The sequence below is a fragment of the Mobula hypostoma genome, chromosome 13, assembly GCF_963921235.1.
Source record: "Mobula hypostoma chromosome 13, sMobHyp1.1, whole genome shotgun sequence".
Lineage (NCBI taxonomy): Eukaryota > Metazoa > Chordata > Chondrichthyes > Myliobatiformes > Myliobatidae > Mobula > Mobula hypostoma.
In genome coordinates this window covers 13,220,657-13,238,527 of record NC_086109.1, presented here as the reverse complement: position 1 = coordinate 13,238,527, position 17,871 = coordinate 13,220,657, and positions in this window count along the sequence as shown.

Genomic DNA, 17,871 nt, shown 5'->3' with positions numbered 1-17,871 from the left:
CAGGGTCTCTCCAGTATTTTCTGTTTTTAATAAAGGATCATAGTATAATTTCATTCTGTTGATAAATTAGGGCAAATAGCTAATATGATAGCAGGAGGATATTTGGGGAATAGTAGCTACCACAGCCATATTATTGAAAGAATAGTTTAATGTGACTGGAGCCATTGGAGGTGAACTTGGTGATGCGAAGCTCAAAGGATCAGGTCTAATACTGATTTTGCACCAAGTGCTGTTATTTTCAAACTGGGCAGAACATAGATCTTGCATTACGTTCAATGTTACCCTACAGTCAAGGTAAAATTTCTCTCCCTAACCCATGGGTTCAAATTAATTAAGGAGAATATTTGGCAGTCAGAATAATGAATCACTGCTGGAGAAGCCTTAAATGTGAAATAGCTGGATTGCTAACATAGGAGTGAACGAGAATGGCAACACAGAGTTGGTATTCGAACAACGAGCACACTGGGAGACCAGACAAAGTTGATCAATCCAAACGTGATTTCTAAACAACTTTATACATCTTCAAATGCTGTCAGTATTGAAAATATGGGGAAGGGATAATAGGGGGAGGCAAGTACAAATGATGGTGTGTTATCGATCAAAGTAAACTTATTATTAAATTCTGCATATGTCACCATATACAACCTGAGGATTCATTTTCTTGCAGGCATTCACATTAGATAGCAGCATGCTTGGTTGCAGCAGCCTCTCTGGGGCCAACCAAAAGTGCTTTTGCCTTTTTTTAAAATGTCTTCTTTAATGACCGCAAAGCAATGCTGGACATTAAGAATTTCAAGTACTGCAGATCTACCTTATCAGCAAGTTGCTCATTAGCAGAGGAGCTAGACTTGGTGCGGACCGTGTTGCTGCCTGCTACAGAAAGGTGTCAGAACCGATGCATGAAGGTGGTGTGCAGTCTAAATGCGGGTGACTGCCTTGGACATTTTTCTTGCAATCGCAAGACCCTGTTGGACCCCGTAAAATACTGCAAATCCAGTTCACACTGGTTTATTGGTGAGACCGATGGTGGGGGAGCCATGTGGTCTTAGCTGTAGTGAGGTCTAGGCCTCATGCCTTGGGCTTGCCTGGAGCACGACAGGAGACACTGGAGGCCCTGTGGCATGGTATCCGTGCCGGATTGGGGGCTGACCCATCTCATTGGTGCTGCCGTCCAGTGTTTGCTCAGTTGAAGACAAGCTGGATTGCGTGCATACATGTGTATGCTTGTCTGAAGACCGCTGAGAACTGCTCGTTCTTGTCGACAACACCCATGCACCATCAATGTATATATTTTTGTACAACTGCATGTTCGCTGCAATCTTATACGTGCCTTGTGCTGTGTATGACTGTTAGTATTGTGTCTTACACCTTGGCCCTGGAAGAAGACTGTTTAGTTTGGTTGTATTCATGGGTATTCATGTATGGTTGAATGACAATTAAACAAACTTGAACAAAGAAATACAATAGTATTAGTGAAAAACTACACACAAACAAATGAATCACTGAAAATCAGTCCTGATGGTTGTATCCTTACTGATGACAGATTGGAACAAGGCTTTAACCGCAATCTTTCAATACTTCTTAAATTTGAGTATTGGTTCTGAACCCACAAGGTATAACATTAGACGAGGAAACCTGTTTTGGAGAGCAGCAAGTGCAACATTGTATCATTCAGATTTAGCAAGAAAATGTAAATCATGTATGAACTTATTAGTCTGAAACAAAGAACGTAAAACAACACAGCATTGGAATAGGCCTTTTATCCATTGAGTCTGTATTTATCAAGATTAAATCAATCCCATGTGCCTGCACGTGATCAATTCCTCGAATGTTTGTGTATCTGTTTAAATGCCTCTTAAATTACTTTGTAATGCCTGTTTCCACCGCCACCCCTTGTAGTGCAGTCCAGGGACCTATCACACATCATCAACATCATGTGCCATGTTGTATGACGTGGGCGATCACCGGCTTTCCATCACCATGATTGTTCTTGGCAAATTTTCATACAGAAGTGGTTTGCCATCGCCTTCTTCTGGACAGTGTCTTTACAAGATGGGTGACCAAAGCCTATTATCAATACTCTTCAGAGGCTGTCTGCCTGGTGTCAGTGGTCGCATAACCAGGGTTTATGATGTGCACCAGCTGCTCATATGACCGTCCACCACCTGCTCCCATGGCTTCATGTGACTCTGACTCGGGGGGGGCAAAGCAGGTGCTACACCTTGCCCAAGGGTGACCAGCAGGCTAGCGGAGGGAAGGAGCACCTTACATCTCCTTTGGTAGAGACATATCCCGCCACCCATGACCTACCACTATCTTTATTTAAAAACTTGCCCTGAAAATCTCCCTTAAATTGTACATCTCTCACCTTAAATCTCAAATTAACCCCCTCTCACATTAAATCTACTGTATGTCCTCCAATATTTGACATTTCTACCCTGGAAAAGAGATTCCGACTATACATTCAGTCTATGCCCCTCTTAATGTTAAATACTTCTATGAAATCACCCCACAGACCATGATACTCCAGAGAAAACGAGACCTCACTTTCTGGTTAATACTTTCTAATCCTGGCAATATCCTGGTGAACTTCCGCTGCACCCTCTTCAGAGCCTGCACATCTTTCCTGTTATGAGGTGACCAGAACTGAACACAATATTTCAAATGAGGGCTAAACAAAGTTTACTGTAACCAAACTCTGCAAACTCACACAAACTGAAATACAACAAGATGCCGGAGATCCAAAATAAAAACGAAAATGCGGGAGATGCTCAGAAGATCAGACAGATACAGAATGAGAGGTATCATTAGCATTTGAAATCAATTACTTTTTCTTGCGTCCATAGATAATGTGGCCACATGAACAGATTATGAAGATTTTTTTTAAAAATTATTTTATTTACTAATTGAGATACAGCCAGAATAGGCCCTTTATGCCATGCCTAGCAACCACCCGATTTAATCCTAGCCTAATCATGGACCAATTTATAATGGCCAATTAACCTACTAAAAGGTACATCGTAGGCTGTGGGATCACTGGAGGAAACCGCGGTCATAGGGAGAATGTACAAACTCCATACAAGTAGAGGCGAGAACGGAACTTGGGACGTTGGCACTGTAACGTTTTGTGCTAACCACTATGCTACTGTGCCGCCTCATTGACTTGAAATTTTAATTCCGTTTCTCCCTAATGATAATTTTTGACTTACTAAGTATTTTCACTATTCACTGTATTTCAAAATTCAAAGCAAGTTTATTATCAAAGCACATACATGTCAACATATGCAACTCTAAGATTTCATTGTCTTGTGGGCATACGCAATAAATCCATAGAATAGTAACCATAACTATAAATGAGAGACTGCACCAACTTGATCATTCAACCAGTGTGCAAAAGACAGCAAACTGTGCAAATACAAAAAAAATAAATAATAAGAAATAAATAAGCAATTTATGTCGAGAACATGGGGAGGGAGGGAGGGAATGTTGACTTAGACCATGAGAGGCCTGCGTCGGGCATTTTCATGCCTTGCAAGGCGCAGATGGGAAGGCTGTGTGGGGCGCCACTCCTCACACAGACACTAGAGTAATGTGTGGTTAAGTGCCTTGCTCAAGGGCACAAACCCGCTGCCACAGCTGAGGCTTGAACTAGCGACCTTGAGATAACCAGACAAACACCTTAACCACTTGGCCAGGTGCCCAACACTAATATCGAGAACATGAGATGAAGAATTCTTGAAAGCGAATTGATATATAATCAAAGTACATATATGTCACCATATACAACCCTGAGATTCATTTTCAGATAGATAGATAGATATACTTTATTGAACCCGAGGGAAATTGGGTTTCGTTACAGCCGCACCAACCAAGAATAGAGCATAAATATAACAATACAAAAACCACAAACAATCAAACAACAAAATGCAAACTATGCCAGATGGAAATAAGTCCAGGACCAGTCTATTGGTTCAGGGTGTATGACCTTCCACAGGAGGAGCTGCAAAGTTTGATGGCCACAGGCAGGAACGACCTCCCGTGACGCCCAGTGTTGTATCTCGGTGGAATATGGCCGGAGTCCAACAGCAAAAAGTTCAATATCCGGTCTACAAACACGTTCCTCGATCGTAATCTAACCCGGGTTGCATCATCCGTTGTTAACCAGAACAGCAAGCCCCCAACTCCTTTACGCTTACCACTCTCAGTGCACTTCCAGTCAGCCTGAACGGTCTGGAAGCCATCCATGGAAAAGTTTTGATCGGGTATGTCCTCGTGTAGCCCCGTTCCAGTAAAACACATAACACTGCACTCCCGAAATGTTCTCTGACACCTGGCTAGCGCCGTGAGCTCGTCCATTTTATTACCCACCGAACTCCTCTTCTCCATAAGTCTCTGTTGTCTCCACCCGGTCCTCTTTCTTTGCCTTTGTGATCCTCCTCTGCATCCTCTGTGTGTTTTCCTCCAGATTTCAGCAGGGGTGTCTGCTGCTCTGCTCACTAAACCGGCCGGCATAAGCGCAATCAGCTGGTCCCTGGAATAAACAATGTGACCATACTGCTGCCCCGCTAATGAGACGTGTCCGACTGTAACTATTTCCAGCGCTAAAAACCCAAATAAAACTCTCTCCACCAGCATGTTAAAGACGGTGCAGCTTCAACATGTTACCGTGAAAAAAAATATACAAAAAATAACGTAAGTTAAAAAAGTAAGAAGAAAAAAGTAAGAATGCTGGTCGGAACGGCTGTAACAGGCTGCATGCACAACTGGCGCATGTGCATGCGCAGAGTATTCATGGGTGCATACTCAATAAATCCAATAACCGTAATAGAATCAATGAAAGACCGCACCAACAGGGCGGACAGCCAGTGTGCACATGACAACGAACTGTGCAAATACAAAAAGAAATTAAAAAATAATAATAAATAAATAAGCGATAAATGTCGGGAACATGAGATGATGAGTCCTTGAAAGTGAGTCCACAGGTTGTGGGAAAAGTTTTAGGTGAAGTTATCCCCTCCGGTTCAAGAGCCTGATGCTTGGGGGGTGATAAATGTTCCTGAACCTGGTGGAGTGACTCATGAAGCTCCTGTATCTTCTCCCGGATGGCAGCAGTGAGAAGGGATCCTGTCCTGGGTGTCGGCGGGGGGGAGGTTCTGATGATGGATACTTTTATATTTTCTATATTTCTTTGAATTGAACACTGGGATATTTAGAATAATCAACACTGCTGGCATGCAGTTATAGAATAAAAATAACGCTTTAAAAATTTACTACTTTTAAATGCCAAAAATCTGCCATGGTGGAGACTTTGGTCAAGCGCACTGGCAGATTTTCCAAACTTTTGGGTGTTACTCCAATAGCACATTTTTTATTGACTATTTTTAGACATTCCACCATGGGTTTAATGGATGGCACTAGAATCTCGCTGTATCACAGAGAAATACGGGAAGTAAAATCTCTCTGAGTTTCAGGAGAGCATGGAAAACATCACCCTATCAGTCAGATGTGGACCCACTACAACTCCCAAACAGCCCGATTACAGAGTTTTGCTGTGATCCCTTTGGAAGACATCGTCAGTTTCTAAAATGGATGGTCATGTACGTAGATTTGCAAAGACAACTAACTAAAATCATCTACAGCTTTAAAATTCCAATTTGTTTTTTCAGGATTCCGTACCAAGATTTCTGTAAGACTTTATTGAAGAGACAGTACTTTATCTAAATTAATATGCCTGTAAGGATTAGATATATGATAGCCAATAAGAAATATGAGATATAATGGATTGTATTAGCTGCTTTAATGGAATTGGAATGCATTCAATACTTCGCCAAAAGGCATTAGATCTGAGACAATTATACTGGTTTCCCTGCAAAAAAAATCTCTTGTATAATCCTGTTGCTGTATCAGTTTGTATGGGATAGGATAACATTGTAAAAGAAAATTAATGCTTTAAAAATATACTACTGCCAAACTCCAAAAATCTGCTGTCTTGAATTTAGATGTTACACGAAGAGGTAGGATATCCAGCAAAACAGAATCAGTTTTTGACCATAAAATCATAAGACATAACAGCAGAACAGGCCATTCAGCCGATCGAATCTGCTTCACCATACCGTCACAGCTGAGTTACTATCCCTTTCAACCCAATTCTCCTGCCTTCTCCTTGTAACCTTTGACATCCTTGCTAATGAAGAAGCTATCAATCTCGGTTTTAAATATGCCCAATGATATGGCCCTGTGGCAATGAGTTAAACAGATTCATCACCCTCTAGCTAAAGAAATTACTCCTCATCTCTGTTCTAAATTACAAATGCATCCAGATAATTAAAGTTTCAGAACTAAACAGAGCGCTTCACAAATTTCCATTATCAATCTGCATTGAAGGTTGAATATCTAACCTGGTTGATGTTTTGAGGTTGCATAAGTTGCCCCGAATTCAGGTCAGTGATTAGGCAATGCGCTGACAGATAAACTGACTGAGAACTTACCGCAAAGATCTATCACCCTCTGCGGTGAGAACTTCCCTTCTCTGACCTCAATGGCTGACAAGTGTTAATTGAAGGGGTTTTCCTGGCACCCAACAACTGTTGAATCAGGAAACCAGAAAGTAATACTTGGTTAACAGTTTAGCAGAGTTCAAGGTCTTGTGCCTACACAGAGGACTGAAGTAGAAACTCTGAATGATACATAATCCTTTAGTAAAAAACAAAGAAGGCAGTTGAAATTATTTCATTTATTTTCTCCATAAACTTCAACTGAATGAGTAGATGTAACAAAGAGTTTTATGATTACACGTAACAAAGAACATACAATAAATAGCACAAGAGATTCTACAGATGTTGGAAGTTGGCACAAACAACGGCTCTTTATTCCTCTCTATAGATGCTGCCTGACCTGGTGAGTTCCTCCAGCATTTAGTGTATGTTACAATGAATAACATTAGCTTACCTGACCAGAGAGCCTGCTAAATAAAGTTTTGGTTGAGTACCTCACTTAAAAATTACTTGGACCTTATGAACGAAGTTGAATGGTGTGGTGCAGCAGTGTGTAGTACTCCTGCATAGCTTCAGTGACCTACATTTGAATTTGACCTCAGTTGCTGTCTCTGTGGAGTTTGCACCTTCTTCTACGACTGCATGGTATTCCCATCCATTCTCTGGATTCCTCCCGCAGTCCAAAGTCATGCATATTAACTGGTTAATTGTCTGCTACAGATCAAATATGTGGTCGGAGAAACAGGAGAGAGATGACCAGTATGAGAGAGTGAATTGGTTGCAGAGAGTAAGTGGAGGAATGAAACTGACTCTGACCATCAGCAAAAGTGTTGGGCCAAATGGCCTTCTGTGCCATAAGCAAATATATGAAAAATGTGACAAGATCACATAATTTCTAAATATTGTGAGACATAGAATAATAGAAAAGCACAACACAGAAACAGGGCCTTTGGCCCATCAAGTCTGTGTCGAACCATATAAACTGTCTAGTTCCATTGTCCTGCATCGGCACCATAGTTCTCCATACCCTGCCATCTATGTACCTATCCAAACTCTCTTAAACCTTGAAATATGGGTTTATAAGTACCCAAAGTTCCATCAGTTCTAATGACTGCAATGCACAAGGTTGCAAACAATGCAATCTGAAAATGCTCTAGGTCATCATTCATGCTTTGCTGCATGTGCAGAAACATCTCAACGTTCTGTTATTGGCAGTATGCACAGTTAGCTTCTTTATCTTTAATACCAAAATAGCTGGGGTCAGTCCTTGCCTTTCTCTATGGCACTTAACTTAGCATGTTCTATTCCTACTGCTGTCTGTAAGGACACTGTAAGAACAGGGTCTCCTCCTGGTGCTTCAGTTTCTTCCCACATTCAAAGATGCACAGATTAGTAGGTCAATCGGTCACATGGGTGTAATCAGGTGGCGGGGGCTCGTTGGGCCGGTGGGGATTGTTACTGTGCTTTTTCTCGAAATAATAAAAATCATACTAACCAAGTCCCAAGCACACCGATGATACCATAGATTCCACTGAAATGTATCTGTGCAACTTCAATCCAATTTTTATCAAAGACCCACAAAGTTAAACCACCTTCAATTGTGTACAACAATCCAAGAAAATATACAGGGAATGATTGTGTTCTGTTCTCACAGATGTCCAAAGTCAAATATGTCCAAAAGTCAGAACCTGCACAAAAATAATCTTTATGGTAATCATACCTCCACGGTATTGTTACAAATGATATCACAAGTACATTATACTGATAAGAAAAAATAAGTATTAAAATGGGGGGGGGGGAGAGACTAGATCTGAAGTTCATAGGAGCAAGCATATGCACATACATTTTGAATTAACAGTATTATGGGAGCTTGTTTGTATGTGTGGTGTCCATAAGGTGGACATTCTTAAGCTGAGGACAGGCAGTCATTAGCAGTGCTGGAAACGACTGCACATACAATCCATCTTTCCACCCCCTGAGATTTCTTTTCACCATCCAAGAGGGAAGACTGTTGAGCTCTTGCTCTGACTAATCACTCCAGTTTCGCAAGACTATGACAACTGTGCTCCAAAATTGACTGTTTTTTTCTTCTAATTCTGTTCTTTCTTACAAAAATTTGTTAATAATTTATATTCTTTTTCTTGTGAGTGTTACTTATATGATGTTATATACCTGTGATGCTGTTGCAAGTCAGTTTGTCACTGTACTATGCATAAATGTACTTGTGTATGCTATATGTCAGCACACTTGACTTTGACTCTAATTTGACCATCAGAAGGTCGACCTATTGACACCCAATATTATTCCCATGCATAGGGAGGTACCCAGCAATGTTTCTCCTTTTTGCAGAGAGGATTAGATTCAGAACCTCCTACCATAGTAACTGAGTGAAATAGGATGAATACACTTAACTGGAATTGAGGTAGATGAGATGATATGGAAAAGAATAGAGGGGTGTGCTGTCAGCATAGAATGAAGCAAGGTTCTGTGAAAAATCAGCACTGGCGAAGACAGCTCGTATGAATAGACATTTCTGTGTAATTTAAGCTTTACTTTTATTCATGAGAACCCCCTTACCACTACAATGAATAACTTAGAGATTTTAGTTTGTAATGGTTGGGTGCAATGGTCAGTATGAATTTGATGGGCCAAAGAGCCTTTTCTGTGCTATTCTACTTTGGGACTCAAGCTATGATCCACAGTGACTGCTGTGTGCCCAAGCTAGATAATAACTAGTCCTGATGAAGGTCTCGGCCTGAAATGTTGACTGTTTATTCTTTTCATATTTGCTGCCTGACCTGCTGAGTTCCTCGAGCATTTTGTATGTGTTACTCTGAATTTCCAGCATCTGCAGAGAATGTCTGTGTTTAGTTAATAAGTAATTCTGTCTTCACTCATTGGTTTGAGCCTTTGTCTTTGGACGGAACCCAAGCCGCACCTTTAGTTTAATGTGCTGTTGTTTTGTACATTTATTTTGTGTGCCCACTTCCCCAACCCTCTTTAAGCTCCCCAAGTCAAACTAATCATTCCTCCGCACAGACATTGTACCCATGGGCACAGGATGTGGGTTTTATTTGTCTGATGTACACTAGAGATTAATAAACGTAACTGAAATACAAAAGAAAATTGCCACAGTGACCAATGCTGAAGCTGTTCCTTCAAAAGATGTAAAGGGACACCAAATATTTCAGCGGGACTTCCTGCTTGAACCAGTGCCTTAAGAAGGCAGTAGGTAAATGACGCATTGTGCAGGAGAGAAACATTACCTGCAATCCAGGTGTGCAGGTTTTACCAGAGGATTACATTTCTCCCTAATGATTAGTCAGTGGCTGCTTAGGACAGCTAATATGATGGCTTATTGTATCAAAGGAAAGGTAATTGTCTGAGACTCAATTTTGGAAGCAGGAGTCATTCTGAAATTCATTCTGAAGGAATGTGGGGTTTACCAGCTTTGTTTTCCGTCTGAGCAACTGATTTTGTTTTAAGGTAAACGCTCTCGGATACTGATGCCATAATTTAAAAAGCTTTTCTCAATTGCACATATCATGAGCTAAGATTTATTAGATCCGAACTGGCTTCAAGAAGTCTGTGCTTTAGCTTTAATAAATTATATGATTGCATTTTGTGATGCCAGTATTAGAAACAGGTTTATTAACATTGTCTTAAAGATGAATCTTGTCTCGAAAATTCTTCAGACCTTTGTATCATTATTCTCATTCTACCCGCTGTCCAGCTGTCTGTTTTCCCCTCTCTTTTAGTTTGACAGTTTAAGTTACTCGGTTTCTCTTTCTAATCAATTGTCCTGAACTTTTCTCCCCCATTTCAATTTTATCAGCTTCCATCAATGTCGAACATAAAACTGTTGTACTGAACTAATTAAGGTGACACCTAATCCTTTCTGTGTGTACATAAGATCATACGATATAGGAGCAGAATTAGACAATTTGGCCCATCAGGTCTGTTTCATCATCATCAGGGCTGATCCATTTTCCCTCTCAGCCCTAGTTTCCTGCCTTCTTCCTGTATCCCTTCATGACCTGACTAATCAAGAATCTGCCTTAAATATACCCAATGATTTGGCCTTCACGGCGGCCCATGGCAACAAATTCCACAGATTTATCTGGCTAAAGAAATTCCTCCTTATCTCCATTCTAAGAGGATTCTCTTCTATTCTGAGGCAGTGTCCTCCGGGTTTAGAATCCTCTATCAACAGAAACATCCTCTCCACATCCACTCTAACGAGGCCTTTCAATATTTGATAGGTTTCATTGTGGTCTCCCCTCATTCTTCTGAATTTCAGTGAGTAGAGGCCCAGAGTCATCAAACACTCCCCATATGACAAGCCTTTCAATCCCAGAATCATTTTTGATTCCTTTGAACCTTCTCCAAGGTCAGCACACCCTTTCTTGGATAAGGGGCTCAAAACTGCTCACAACACTCCAAGTAAAACCACACCAGTTCTTTATAAACCCTCAACATTACATCCTTGTTTTTATACTCTAGTCCTCTAGAAATGAATGCTAACATTGCATTTGCCTTCTTCACCGCCTACTCAACCTACAAATTAACCTTTAGGGAATCCTGCACAAAGACTCCCAAATCCCTTTGCACTTCAGAGTTTTGAATTTTCACTTCATTTTGAAAATAGCCTATGCTTTTATTTCTTCTACCAAAGTGCATGACCACTTCCTGACACTGTATTCCATCTGTCACTTCTTTGCCCATTCTCCTATCCTAAGTCCTCTATGCTTCCTCAACACCATCTGCCCCTCCGCCTATCTTTGTATCATCTGCAAACATGGCCACAAATCCATCAATTCCATCATCCAAATCATTCCATCAACACAAAAATCTAAAAATCCAAATACCCGACATTCACCGATTCTTCTTTATCTATCCTGTACTCTGTAACCTCCTTACTTCCCCAAAACTGCCTGCCCCTCCACCTACATGAGGAATTCTGCAGATGCTGGAATTTCAAGCAACACACATAAAAGTTGCTGGTGAACGCAGCGGGCCAGGCAGCATCTCTAGGAAGAGGTACAGTCGACGTTTCGGGCCGAGACCCTTCGTCAGGACTAACTGAAAGAAGAGCTAGTAAGAGATTTGAAAGTGGGAGGGGGAGGGGGGGATCCAAAATGATAGGAGAAGACAGGAGGGGGAGGGATGGAGCCAAGAGTTGGACAGTTGATTGGCAAAAGGGATATGAGAGGATCATGGGACAGGAGGCCCGGGGAGAAAGAAAAGGGGGAGGGGGGGAAAACCCAGAGGATTGTCAGAGGATATAGTGAGAGGGACAGAGGGAGAAAAAGGAGAGAGAGAAAAAGGATGTGTGTATATAAATAAATAACGGATGAGGTACGAGGGGGAGGTGGGGCATTAGCAGAAGTTTGAGAAGTCAATGTTCATGCCATCAGGTTGGCGGCTACCCAGACAGAATATAAGGTGTTGTTCCTCCAACCTGAGTGTGGCTTCATCTTTACAGTAGAGGAGGCCATGGATAGACATATCAGAATGGGAATGGGACGTGGAATTAAAATGTGTGGCCACTGGGAGATCCTGCTTTCTCTGGTGGACAGAGCGTAGGTGTTCAGCGAAATGATCTCCCAGTCTGTGTCGGGTCTCGCCAATATATAGAAGGCCGCACCGGGAGCACCGGACACAGTATATCACCCCAGCTGAATCACAGGTGAAGAGTCGCCTCACCTGGAAGGACTGTCTGGGGCCCTGAATGGTGGTGAGGGAGGAAGTGTAAGGGCATGTGTAACCCTTGTTCCGCTTACCGCCTGGTAAGTGCCAGGAGGGAGATCAGTGGGGAGGGATGCCCCTCCACCTATCTTGGTATCGTCTGCAAACCTGGCCACAAAGCCACCAATTCTGTAATCCAGAAACACCTCTATCATATCTATCTCCACCAGCAGTGCGTTCTGTGCACCCACCACTTCATGTGTAAAAGAAAAAAAACTTGCCCAGTACAGCTCCTGTGAACTTTCCCCCTCTCATATTTAATGTATGCCCTTCTTACTCCCAGTGTGGGCACATGGGCAAACGGTTAGGGCATTGGACTATCGACCTGAAGGTCACGAGTTCGAGCCCCAGCCAAGGCAACATATGTTGTGTCCTTGAGCAAGGCGCTTAATCACACATTGCTCTGCGACGACACTGGTGCCAAGCTGTATGGGTCCTAATACTCTTCCCTTGGACAACATTGGTGTCGTGGAGAGGGGAGACTTGCAGCATGGGCAACTTTGGGTATCTTCAATACAACCTTGCCCAGTCCCACGCCCCGGAGAGTGAAGACTTTCCAGGCACAGATCCATGGTCTCGCAAGACTAACGGATGCCTTTTTTTCTTACTTCTACCAATATAATTATGAGGAGTAACTGTATTCCAGTGAATGTATCCCATAAGGAGCAACAACTTGACATGTTCATGCATCCCCATTGTTGCTGGAGGGAATAGGGAGAATAACTTTGTTGAGCCAACTTTAAAGTCAAATTTATCATCAAAGTACGTACATGTCACCATATACAACCCTGACATTCATTTCCACAGGATATTTACAGGAAAAGAAAGAAATATAATAGAATGTTTGGAAAAACTATACATAAACACAGAGTGACAAACAACCAATGTGCAAAAAAGTTGTGCAAATAGAAAATATAATGTATACATAAATAACACTGAAAACATAAGTTGTAGAGTACTTGAAAGTGAACATTGTGAACATGCTACCCACCGGAGTTTAGAAGAATGAAGGGGTATCTCATTGAGCCTATTGAATACTGAAAGGCCTAGATAGTGTGGATGTGGAAAGGATGTTTCCTATAATTGGGGATCCTAGGACTAGAGGGCACAGGCTATGAATAGAGGGACAACTTTAGAACAACGATGAGGAGGAATTTCTCTAGACAGGATAGTGAGGATGTGGAATTCATTACCACAAATGGCTGTGGAGGCCAAGTAATTAGGTATATTTAAAGTGGAGATTGATAGGTTCTTGATTAGTAAGCTTATGAGGAGAAGGCAGGAGAATGGGCTTCAGAGGGATAGTAAATCTGTCATGATGGAATGGTGGTGCAGACTTGATGGACCAAATGGCCTAAATCATCTGCTACATCTTATGGTCTAACATGAGTTATAGAGTCCTTGAAAGTGAATACTGAGAACATGAGTTGTAGAGACCTTGAACATGAGGCATCCTTGAAAGATTAACAATCTGAGCCATTGGCCTTTGTTTCACTGAGCACAGATGCAGGTGACTTGCAGAATGTTTCCAAAGTTTTCCATTTTTAATTTAGATTTCCAGCTTGAGCAGTATTTTATGTTTGAGACTGAGTTACCTTGTTGACACAGAGTGAAGCAAAATGACAGAAGCATGTTTTAGAAGTAAAACAGAATTATGAGCGATGCGGGCAGGGTAAATAGGAAGCAATCTTTCCCCATTGCAGAGTTAGAGAAAGCCAGTGGGAAAAGTCTTTAAAGTGAGTGTTAGGAGTTGGAGAGGGGATTGGAGTGAGAATGACTTTTCAGCCAGAGGCTGGTTGCCATCTGGAGCACATTGCCCGAGTGAGTGATGGAGACAGTCACTCTGATATTTAAATAATCACTTGGATCGCTGAAGCATACTTTAAAGGGCTAGAGAACAAGTGCTGGGAATTTAGAGGTACAGTGCAAAACAGGTGCTTCCAACCCACTGAGCCGCATTGCCCAGCAACTCACTGATTTAACCCCAGCTTAATCACAAGACAAGTTACAGAAGTCCAACTAACCTACTAATCTTTACATCTGTAGGGTATGGGAGGAAACTGGACCACCAGGAGAAACCCATGCACACACAGGAAGAACCTACAAACTTTTTCACAGAGAATGTTATTGCTATATTTATACCCTATTCTTGGTTGGTGCAACTGCAACGAAAACTAATTTCCCCCGGGATCAGTAAAGTATGACTATGACTATGACTATGACTATGTTAGAATTGAACTCCAAACTCCAATGCACTAACCGATATACCATTGTGGTACCCCCCAACACTCTTCCCTGATTGGGAATCGAACCCGGGCCACGGGAGTGAGAGCACCAAATCCTAACCACAAGACCAGCAGGGAATCTGGATGTTCAAAATTAAAATGAGTACTTGATGTACATTGACTTAATGACTTTGTGCTACATGATTCAATTACTGCACAAGAATAGACTCATTGATATCGGTGCAAGACCCAGGAGTTCCTGGGTTCGAAACCAGTCGGGTCCACTCCCGAGTATGCTTTCCATCCGTGCCGGGTTGAGTGTCAAGATCGCAACTCGACCTCGTAAAATAAAAAAAGGGAAAAATACTGCGAAAATGTCCGTGTGAGGAGTTGCACGCCACACAGTCTCTCTCTGTCGCTCCGCACCTTGTAACAGCCATGAAAAAGACATCATTACGGACACACGCACGCATACGCACATACGCGCAAGCAGATGCACATGTACAGACTTGCATGCACGCAGGCACATGCCAAAAAAAAAAGAATAGAATCATAGAAAGCTTACTTGACTGGAGGGCTTTCAGTCCATCACATCTATTACAATCAGAAAAAGAGTGACCCAGTGTAACCCAACTTTCTAGCATTAGGTCTACACCTTGAAGATCACAAAGTTTCCAGTTCTGTGCTGAGGATTTCTCCCTCCATGACTCTTTCAGATGCTTATCACCTCAGTGGAAAACATTTCATCATCTTCTCTAATTCTGTTATTATTTTCTTTAAATTGTTTCCTGTGAGTTTTTGAACTCTCTTCCGGCCGTTTCTGAGTTAAGAACGTCCAACATATGAACACCTCTACATGTGAATGAACTCTCATAATATTAAATTCATAGATCTAGTATACATAAATACATCCCATGAACAGCAGGACTAGTTTCCTTTCTTTCTCTTCTTTTAATAATTGTTCTTTTTTATCTGTGTTTCTTAACTTTCATATACTTTTGATGTCATTCATTACACTATTGTAGAGATATGGTGATCATATCACATGGGTTCTCAGCATTTTTTATGCCGTGGACCCCAAGTGGTAACTCCTGTCATATCAGGTGATTTTTGTGTATATTCCAAATTCTGGACAAATTTGAGTTAAGTACTCTATAAAAATGGAACTTGTTTGTTACTCAGGTCTGTACAATACCCTTCATATTTCATTCATCCAGGTCCCTTTAAGTTTAAGTGAATTGTATAGACCTTGTTGAGACTGACAGACATTTTGTTGAGTCATTGGGATGAAGAATCTGCAAGACAGACATGCATTTTGCTGAGACAGAAAGAGACATCTTGTTAACTGAGATAAAAATCATCCAGAAATTGAGACATGAATTCCACACAAAAGCAGAAGGAGGGACATTGGGAATGGGACCCAGAAATACCTTGATGAGACAGAGAGTACACACAAGGTACAATTTTTCTCAAATGAAAATAATATCTAGACTGATTTTATCCAAAAATAGATGGCATAATTTGGAGAGTTGTACCAAGTGAGACAGAGACAGGAGAACTGATATAGTCAATATAGTTTTGAGATAATACTGTAAATTCCAAACTATGAAACTGATGGATTTTTGATTTTCTACAGTTAAACAGGAGAGGGATGGCTGGTAGCTCCAAGGATCCAACTTTCACCCAAACCTGTGTAGAGTTTGCACATTCTCTCCCTAACTACGTGGGTTTATGTTGTGTGGTTTAGTCTCCCCCCACATCCCAAAGAGGAGTTGGTAGGTAAATTGACTATTGGAATTACTACTTAGTGTTGGTCAAAGGCAAAGGGACTCAACAGGGAATTGATGGGCACGTGTGAAAGAGAAGTGATGTAGGAGTACAAAGTACAGAGAATAGGACAAGTACTATTAAGACCATAAGACATAGGAGCAGAATTAAGCCATTTGGCCCATTCAGCCTGGTCCACAATTCCATCATGGTTGATTTATTACTCCTCTCAACCCATTCTCCTGCCTTCTCCCTGCCACCTTTGACACCCTTACTAATCAAGAACTTATCAACCTCCAGCTTAAATATACCCAATGACCTCGCCTCCACAGTTGTCTGTGGAAATTAATTCCACAATTCACTGCCCTCTGGCTAAAGGAAGTCCTTCTCATCTATGTTCCAAAGCAGTGGTTTTCAAGCTTTTTTTATGCCATAGACCCCTACCATTAACTGAGGGGTCTGTGGATCCCAGGTTGTGAACCCCCTGTTCCAAAGGGATGTCCTTGTACTCTGGGACTGTGCCCTCTGGTCCCAGACTCAACCACTGCAGGAAAAATCCTCTCTATGTCCTTTCAATATTCGGTAGGTTTCAGTGAAATCCCCCCTCATTCTTCTAATCTCCAGTGAGTACAGTACAGGTGTTGGCACATGGCCAAGTGGATAAGGCGTCAATCTAGTGATCTGAAGGTTGCTAGTTTGAGCCTCAGCTGAGGCAACATGTTGTGTCCTTGAGCAAGGCACTTAACTACACATTGCTCTGCGATGACACTGCTGCCAAGCTATATGGGTCCTAATGCTCTTCCCTTGGACAACATCGATGTCATGGAGAGGGGAGACTTGCAGCATGGGCAACTGCCGGTCTTCCATACAACCCTGTCCAGGCCTGCACCCTGGAATCCTTCCAAGGCACAAATCCATGGTCTCACGAGATTAATGGATGCCTATAAAAAAACAGGTCCAGAGCCATCAAACACTCCTCATAAGTTACCCCTTTCATTCCTAGGATCATTCTTGAGAACCTCCTCTGGGCTCTCTCCAATGCGTGCACATCCTTCCTTAGACTCTATTGATCCCCTGCTAGCTTACATGGACTTAGTGACCCCAAAGCCTCCCTTCTGTATGGTTAAAGTATGAATGGCTCAGTGTCATAGTGTAATGGAGATACAAGACACTGAAGGTGCTGGAATCTGGAGCAACAATCAATCTGCTGGAAGAACTCCCCCTCTGTGGGAGGAAAGAAATTTTCGATGTTTAGGGTGGAAACCCCGCACTGAGTCTTGAGCACATAAAAAGACCCTTCAGCCCAACTCATCGCTGCCAACCAAGTTATCTTTCGGAGCCAGTCCCATTTGCCTGATTGGCCCATACCCTCTAAATATTCCTATCCCTGCACCTGCCAAATATCTTCTAAATGTGGTACTTGCACCTGCCTCTCCAACTTCCTCTGGCAGCTTGTTCCATGCATCCACCATTCCCTCTGGGCGAAAACTTGCCCCCAATGTGCTCTAGTTTTAGAACTTTCTGCTCTGTGGAAAAATGTGACCATTCATATCCATGCCCCTCATAACTTGATAATTCTCTGTAACACTCTCCTTCTCTGTCCCAGCCTATTGGGTCTCTCCTTACAACCTAAGCCT